Consider the following 9,203-nt stretch of genomic DNA (forward strand, 5'->3'; position numbering starts at 1 on the left):
AGAGTCTTGATAGAAACAGCCTGGCTTTTGCATATAAGAGCCTGGTTTTTGCACATAAGCCTCAACTCCTCCAATTCAGATTTTTCATTCGAACATTGACCTGCACCTCTATGAGTTTGTTGTAGAAGTTGGAGTGGTTTTCTTGGTGCAATTTGTTGCAGATACCCAGGAGGATTGAATTGCTTGTTTCCAAACTGCTAGAATGGATGTTACATTGCATTCTGATTGTTGCTTTAGCTGAAGTTAGGATGATTCCAGTTGTCAGGATAAGTGTCTAGAACTAGTTATTGCGAACTCTCAAAGTTGCTTAATAGAAGCAATTGATGATCATCCAATCAGGCAGTCTATGATGAGGACATTTCCGAAGCATCTCCTTATAGCGCTCCCAAGCTTCACATAGAGATTCTCCCGATTGTTGTGCAAATTGAGTAAGAGCATTCCTGATTACAGCTATCTTCACCATAGGGAAGAATTTAGTGAGAAAGTTTTGAGAAAGATCTTCCAAAGTAGCATTCGAACTAGCTGGTAGATAGGGTAACCAGCTCTTAGCCTTCTCCCTCAGAGAGAATGGGAACAGTCTTTGTTTCACCGCATCCTCAGACACACCATTGAACCTGAATGTGTCGCAGATCTCTATAAAATCCCTAATGTGCGTATTGGGATCTTCCGTTGGAGAACCCCAAACTAGACTGAATTCTGTACCCATTAAATCGTGCTAGACTTGATTTCAAAGGTATTAAAATAATGGTTGGTCTGACAATGCTATAATAAATGTCATTGATTTTCGGTTGAGAATAATCCATGAAAGCTTTCGTATCTGCTGCTGGTTCTCCCATTGCAATAAAAACTAGAGTACTTGAAACACACACAAAAATTTGTTCACTGTAAATCAAACGCAAAAATACACACAAGCGTACGTGATCAAAATTAGTATAAGATATAAATCATGTTCGTTACCACAGGGACTGGTTTAGGTTAAGTTCAGATTATGCACATATGCAACAATGTATGATTATTGTTCAATGCTAAGAAAAATAACAATTTTAGTTTTGATTTAACTAAAAGATTATACTAAATAACATTAAATAAGAGAATTAATATTGTATTACTTATATGAGAGTAAACATGGGATTCTAACTTCATTAAATACTTCATTCAAAGTTATGTTCTTTATCAATAACATGTGATGGTGATGCCAACTAATCAGATAACACGAAATTAGTATACGCTAACTTTCATTATACGTATACCCTACTATCAAACATCCACAATTAAGATAGAAGTTGAATCGACACCAATTATGCTTAGTCCCTATATGTCTATGAAGATTGAAAACATAATGGTTTAAGAGTAAGTTATCTATCTAGATTATATAAGGTGAATGAGATGGTTAAAATTACCCATGAATTATGCATATCAATTCATACATAAACCTATGCTAGCATGGCAAGTTTTAAACCTCTATATTCACTGTTGCTTCAATAGAGATTAACAAACAATCTTAGATGTTAGATACACATTAAAGATGAATAAGCACAACCAAACTAGGAAATCATAAATCACCACACACACAGGATTTAAAATAATTAACTATTGAAATCCATAAATAAATCCGTTAGAACCCCATGACAATGATTAGTTCATAATCAAACTCATCGTCACCATGGGTTCCAATGAAAATTAATAATGAACAATATAAGAGTACTAGGGTTTAAGACAAATCGAAAACAAGCATCTAAAGTATCAACTATATTGAAGAATACAAATGTCTTTTTCTCTGTAGCCGTTTTGTGCTCTCTAGGTCTTCTCAATGCTCTCCCTTGGCTCCAAGTTATTAAAAACGTCTTTTTATTTATATATATAGGCTTCTAGTTGAACTGGGCTTGCAAAATCTTCGAATTCAAGTCAGATTAGGATTCCGGGCAAACAACCTGGCGTGGCCGCCCCAACCTCCGTGCGGGCGCGCTCTTCCTGCAACTCTGGCATGGCCGCCCCGCCTTCCACGCGGGCGTGCTGTACTTCTGTTCCTTGACTCATTTTCCTTGTTTTTGCTGTAACTTGGGTTCCGTCTGTCAAAATATGGCGATTCAATTGTCCACGCGAAGCTATCGAGATGATCTTCAACATGAGAATGGTCTTGACTTCAAAACCTGACCTTCTTTCAGCATATTTCTTTGAAAAGCTAATTTATTCATCTCACTAATGTCTGTAATGCAATAACACAAAAACACATCAAAATACCAATAACTTGAGTCCAAAACACCAACTTAAGCTTGTAATGAAGCGTTCCAAATAGATATAAAATCCACATATAAGTTATATACTCTAAATAGATTTGAAGGTGCAATAAATTCTTCATGACTGGAGTAACTAAGTGTGACAATTCACTAATTTCTACTTAAGCCGTAAACTAACAAGTCTCTGGAGTTATTAGTGGGACAGTGTTGTTATCACAGATCAAGTATTAGTTGAACTCAAATATTACTAGATTTATGATTTATCTAATTGATATACGGCTTATATGCTGCTAGATAGTCTTAGCTTATTGACTACCTTTTTATTATGCACCACTTTTTGCCCGTGTATATGTAGGATCGGAGCTTCTGATCCGTGATCTACCCTCGATATTTAATGGATCAGCGATGGTAAATGCAAAACCTCAGGATGATTCTAAAGCTACTTTAGCCCCAAAGGTATCTTCCATTCGGGTTATTTATTTTTCCTAATAAAACTTGTACAACTTTCTAGCAGTAGATTATTACTTAGAGTAGCATCTATACAAAAGCACACCTCTATTATCCAATCCACATTTTTTTATTCTTTTTCCAATCGTTGGAGGATCCACTGTATTTTTAATTTGGGTAACTGGATTAGACAATGTGATCATGCCATCCAGAGTTTGGATAACTTTATATTTTAGAAGCAGCTTCTTAGAATTAAATTATGATTCACTGCTCCACCCATGTATGAGCCTAAAAGTTTTATTATGTTACACTTGAGTAATTACCCTAAGTGCACTGCTTCATACAAATAATACTTTGACTGCACTCTTTTCACCATTTTTTTTTGAAACAAACCTCCATTCTGAGTTCTTATGGCATAATGATATTCATAGAGTAATTTTAGGCATCTGGATGAATTACCAGCTGTAATAACTGCTAATTTTGTGAACACGACATGTGCTGTATACTTTCTGATTTTACATTTTTAGCTTCTTATCATTACCTCAAGTGAAGTTGATGAGGTAAGCTTCTTTTCATGTTACTTGTATGCTTTGGTACCTTCTTAATGTTATAAAATGTAATCGGATTGGGCAAAGTGAGTGATTATAATTCCCAATGTTTGAAACTTGTAATCTTTCAGTTGATAAGCAAGTATGGGAAAGCACTAAAGGCCACCGATGAATGGGTGAAAGAACTCAAGGCTAAACGGAATTAAGCGGTTAGTCAACATCAATTGGACAAGCATGATGAAAATAAATAAGGGTTTAGAGCATCTTCTCACTTTTCCAAACTATATCTACCAGATTAGTTCACTACCACTAGCAGAAAAAGTTCTGCTTCTTCAATATATGATGATGCTTTAGTGAGCTAGATAGGTTAGGAATGTGATTATAACTAGATAGTTTTTAAAGTTGATGTTGATGTAGATATAGAAATATATTGGTTGAATGTTGGTATATAAGTTGTAACAACCCAAATCCGGGTTCAAGATTTGGTGTTACTAAACAATCTTTACATAAAATGAAAGAATATTACATTAACCCCTTGAATCTGGATCGTTTACAGGTTATGGTATGAAATAAGAATCTAATCTTCTACAATTCACAACAACTACCATACAAGTGTAAATACATTTATGCTAATGTTCTTGTCATATTTTTCTAACATATTCGTCCTCTCGCAGCGGAGATTGCTCTAACTTTTTTGTCTAACAAAAGCTATTCACTTCTATCCTTATCTGCTTTTGAAAGAAATAAGAATTTACAAAGCAAGAGTGAGCCAAATATGCCCAGCAAGTATATAATTTGAGTCTCAAGCATTAATTTCAAAGGAAAATTTCCGGACAAAATCTTTAAACAATTTTAACAATTCTATTTATTTGTGTGAGTTGAGTGAATAAACGTTGGCTATCACCAGTCTTTAACTATAAATCCAAAAGTGACAAACGATTCCCCGATTTATCTCCTGAATCAGGGTTTTGTCCGGTTTTGGAATCATAAACTTTTCGAGAAAGAATGTCATTAATGGCGATCAACAACAAATTAGACTGGACACTAGTCCGCACCTATATCCTGCTAATCAGTTAGGATACAGTGCAGATCTATACCTACTTGTATAGATCCAGTCAGGTCCCCAGGCACTACGGCCGATCTCAAGGCACCTGTTATGTCCCGGTCCTTAGGATTAAGTAAAACTTAATCCCACACAACATCATTATCCAGCCCATGGAGTATTTTGATGTCAAATCATTTTGAATTTAAAACATCCCAATTCAGGGTTCACAATTAATCCGAAAGAATGGGTATTTGCTCAAGAGAGCAATCGAATTATAGGAACAATAATGAAAAGAACATGCATAATAAGAGTAATTGCAGCGAAATATAAACATTTAACTATTCTAAACTTAGAATAGGAACGAACAAATAATTGCAGTATTTTAAAAGAAAAATCAGGAATACTTGCCTCAATAAGCTTTAATCGCTATTACTAGTTGACTTTAGTTCGACTTGAACGTCCGGCTTTATCTTCAAACTACTATCCCATTTTGGATACGATCCCAACACTTAGGCCCTTCGATTTGAACTTCGTTGATCTCGACGTCTAATCACTAGATCATTCCTAGTCCGATGTCGATACTCGGGTTTTCCGTCTAGTACCTACAGGGTTGAAATACCCTAATTCAGATAATCGCTTAAGCTCAACTTAATACCACTATCACTTCTACCCATGTGATTTCATAACCCAACTTATATTTATATGTATTATTAAAATACACATAGCAATTAGGGTTCACATTTTCTAAACTCGGTTCGGTATTTATTTTTAGAAAATATGTATACTCGTCATTTTGAAAAACAGGTAATCGATTATTTATAAATTATTATGTCTCACCCGTAATTAAGTTCGTATAATATAACTATATATAGTTATTCAACGTCTTGATAAATATAGGTTGCGTTCCCGTATTTTCAGAATTAATTTCCTGAAAATCGGGCAGCGTCTCCTTTGTTTATCGGAATAACCCGTCGAAATCAAATTGACGTCAATCACAACAACAAACAATCGCAATCATCAAATTCACAACCAAATTCACCAATCCCAATCACCGATACGTATTCAATTATTAATTATTGTTATTCGTATTAGTTTATATTTTGTTCTTCATTTTGAAATTAATTTTACACACTAATTTTATTTATTTATAATTATAGGACTCAGATAAAAATCATCATTTCCCACCGTCGGCTCGCCGAGGCTCATCGCCGACGGCGATAAAATTTGCGGGTTCCCGATTGTATCGGACATCCTTCGCAATTTCATCAATTAATATGATTTATTCCCGCATAAAATATTTCATTTTACGAATCGCAATCAATGAGTTTCTGCAGAAAATTAATAAATTAAATTAATGAAATAAAAATTTTCACAGAACAGGTGAACCAAGGCAGCACAGTACAGGGCAAGACGCAACCTCGTGTTAACCACGCGCCACCATGCCTCTCGGAAAATCCGAGAGGCGACAGCACCACAGGTAACACGGAACTACAAAACCACACATATATGCATACAGTTATGTGTGTCTTTATATATATATATATGCAATTAACAGTCAACCACATCGGCAACAATCGAGACATACTTAATTCGGAAAACAAGATGCCGGAAAAAGGAAGAAGTATGGCGGTGAACTCACCGGAACCAGAGAACGGGGTGGAGGAAAAGAAAGAAGGAGGAGAGAGGGAAAGATGAGGGAGAAACCGAGAGAGATAAGGTCGATAGAGAGAGAGAGATTTGAGAGAATAAGAGAGAAAAAGAATGGAAGAGAGACAACAGCGGTGCTGGGGAAAGGGGGGTAGAATTAGGGGTTTTATTTATTTTATTTTTTATTTTTCTATCAACAAGAAAAGGTACATACTTGTAATTGTTGATGATTTCACTAGATACACTTGGGTTTATTTTCTACACAGGAAGGATGAAACTCCAGAAATTCTTCTGGATCATATAAGGCAAATTGAGAATGGATCCAACTTCAAAGTAAAAATACTGAGAAGTGATAATGGCATCGAGTTCAAGAACTAAAAAATGGAGGAAGTCTGTAAATACAAAGGCAAACAACAACAATTCTCAACTCCTGGTACACCCCAACAAAATGGTGTTGTTAAGAGAAAGAACAGAACCCTAATTGAAGATAGCAGGACTCTGCTAGAAGAAGCCAAACTACCCACTTATTTCTGGGCTGAAGCAGTAAACACAACCTGTTACACTCAGAATATCACACTGATAAACAGACATGGTGTCAGTCCTTATCCGATGCTAAAAGAAAAGAATCCCAATCTCAAACATCTTCATGTATTTGGATGCAAGTGCTTTGTTCTGAGAACTCATACTGATCAAGTAGGAAAGTTTGAATCAAAAGCCGATGAAGGAATCTTTGTTGGTTACTCACCATCAAGAGCATACAGGGTGTTCAATCTGAGAACAAATACAATAGTTATCTCCATCAATGTATCTTTTGATGATAAGAAGATTCCTGGTTTTGAAGAAACTCACATGAAAGTCTAATCTTTGCAAATGAAAATACATTATTGGAATCTGCATCAAACTCTAATAGACTGTCAATTACTGATGATCCAAATCCTGATACTACTTCAGATCATGAAGATGATCATTGTACTAATGAACCTGCACATGTTATGGGGGAGAAACAGCAAGGCTCAACTGATAGTACTAACACTGAAGAATCAATTTAAGGTTCTTCTCAATCTAGTCATTCAAAATCTAATGTTGATTCAATATCAGATAGACATGAGTCAATTCCAAATACTTCATCAGGAGATAACATAACTGATTCAGGGGGAGCCTCAGATGCATTTGATGAGGCATATGATTTAGGGGGAGCATCTAGCTCAAGAAGGACATTTCCTAGTGCCAAAAAATGGACTAAAGATCATACTCCTAATCTGATCATTGGAAATCCTGATGAAGGTGTAAAGACAAAGAGTGCAACTCAAAATGAATGTTTGCATCAGAATCTACTTCAAAAGAAGAGCCAAAGAAAGTGGAAGATGTACTCAAGGATACAGATTGGGTCATAGATATACAAGAAGAGTTGAATGAGTTCGAAAGAAATGAAGCATGGAAGCTGGTTCCTAGACTCAAAAATAGTTCAATTGTAGGCATAAAGTGGGTCTTCAGAAATAAGACTGATTCTGATGGAACCATTATTAGAAACAAGGCAAGATTGGTGGCTAAAGGATATTCTCAACAGGAAGGCATTGACTATGATGAAACCTTTTCTCCTATTGCTAGGATGGAAGCAATCAGAATTTTCTTGGAATATGCTATACATAAGAAGTTTAAAGTTTTTCAGATGGATGTCAAGAGTGCATTTCTCAATGGAGAACTAGAAGAAGAAGTCTATGTTGAACAACCACCAGGTTTTGTGGATTCTATAAATCCTGACTATATTTATAGACTTGACAAAGCACTCTATGGATTAAAGCAAGCACCTAGGGCATGGTATGAGACCCTTGCTCAGAATTGCTTAAAAGTGGATTCAAAAGAGTTGATGCAATTAAGATATCAAATGAGCATGATGGGCGAGATGAGCTATTTCTTCGGATTGCAAATTAAACAGACTGATAATGGTATCTACATTAATCAGTCCAAGTACACAAAGAATCTATTGAATAGGTTTAATATGCAATAAAGTGCAACTGCAAACACTCCTATGGCAACTGCTACAAAGCTTGATCCTCATATAGGTACAGCAGTTGATTTCACAAACTACAGAGGTATGATTGGTTCTCTCTTGTACCTAATGGCTAGTAGGCCAGACATTATATTTGCCACCTGTTTGTGTGCAAGATTTCAGACAAATCCTAGGGAACCACATCTTAATGCAGTGATGAGAATTTTCAGATATCTCAAGGGTACTGTATCACTTGGTCTCTAGTATGCAAGGGAAGCTGATTTTGGATTATGTGGATATTCGGACGCTGACTTTGCTGGCTGCAAGATAGACATGAAGAGTACATCTGGGAGCTGTCAGTTTTTGGGAGGTAGATTAGTCTCATGGTTCATTAAGAAGCAGAAATCCATTTCTACTTCAACTGCTGAGGCTGAATATATTGCAGCTGGGAGTTGCTGTGCTCAGTTGTTATGGATCAGGAATCAGCTCATGGACTAGGGATTATCATTTTCTAAAATTCCTATTTATTGTGATAATCAAAGTGCTATTGCTATGACAGGAAATCCAGTGCAACACTCTCTTACTAAACATATCAGCATCATATATCACTTTATAAGAGAGCATGTCATGAAAGGAACGATTGAGCTTCATTTTGATTGTGATATCCTGTATTTTTAGAATTATTATTATTATTATTTGAATATGTTTATGTGATTTTCTGATTTAGAAGGAATAAAATGGTGGATATTTTATTCCTATTTGACGAGTTTGTGTTATTAAATGGTAATGTGATAATTATTGAGTGTTATATCGATCCTTGTTAATTTCTAAAAATATTTACTTAAATGTATTATTTTCAAAAGTTTATTTGAAAACCGATCATTTTATTGATATCGGTAAATTGAGTTCGTTTAGTAATATTAGGGATTGGATGGATATTTTGTCTGCTATGTGTTGTATGTAATAATAATTGTGTGGGACTTAGTTGTGACTGAGGATTATTTGTATTATCAATTACTGAGTCGTATCATTTTGTTTTTATCTTTAAAACTGCTTTTATTGAAAATTTAATTTCATAAATATTTAAATTATCTTTAAAATTATTTGTACGACTTTATAATTATAATAATTATTTTTGGAAATCATATTTATTTAATTCCAAAAAATTTCAAACATTACGAAACTCATATTTATTGAAGTTTGGAATATTCTGAGAATTTTAAAATTATTTTGGGAATTTTTGGGATTAATTTTACCCTCGCGTTGAATCGTTTAATTGCTAAAAGAGG

General features: G+C 35.0%; 1 non-coding gene across 1 annotated transcript; it reads left to right on the plus strand.

Annotated features, from left to right (window-relative positions):
• Positions 1-341: 341 nt before the first annotated feature.
• On the plus strand, positions 342-446 carry LOC141663370 (small nucleolar RNA R71). The gene has a single exon (XR_012551445.1). It is a non-coding gene; the product is annotated as a small nucleolar RNA R71 (small nucleolar RNA).
• The last annotated feature ends 8,757 nt before the right edge of the window (positions 447-9,203 follow it).

This window comes from Apium graveolens, chromosome 5, assembly GCF_009905375.1.
Source record: "Apium graveolens cultivar Ventura chromosome 5, ASM990537v1, whole genome shotgun sequence".
NCBI lineage: Eukaryota > Viridiplantae > Streptophyta > Magnoliopsida > Apiales > Apiaceae > Apium > Apium graveolens.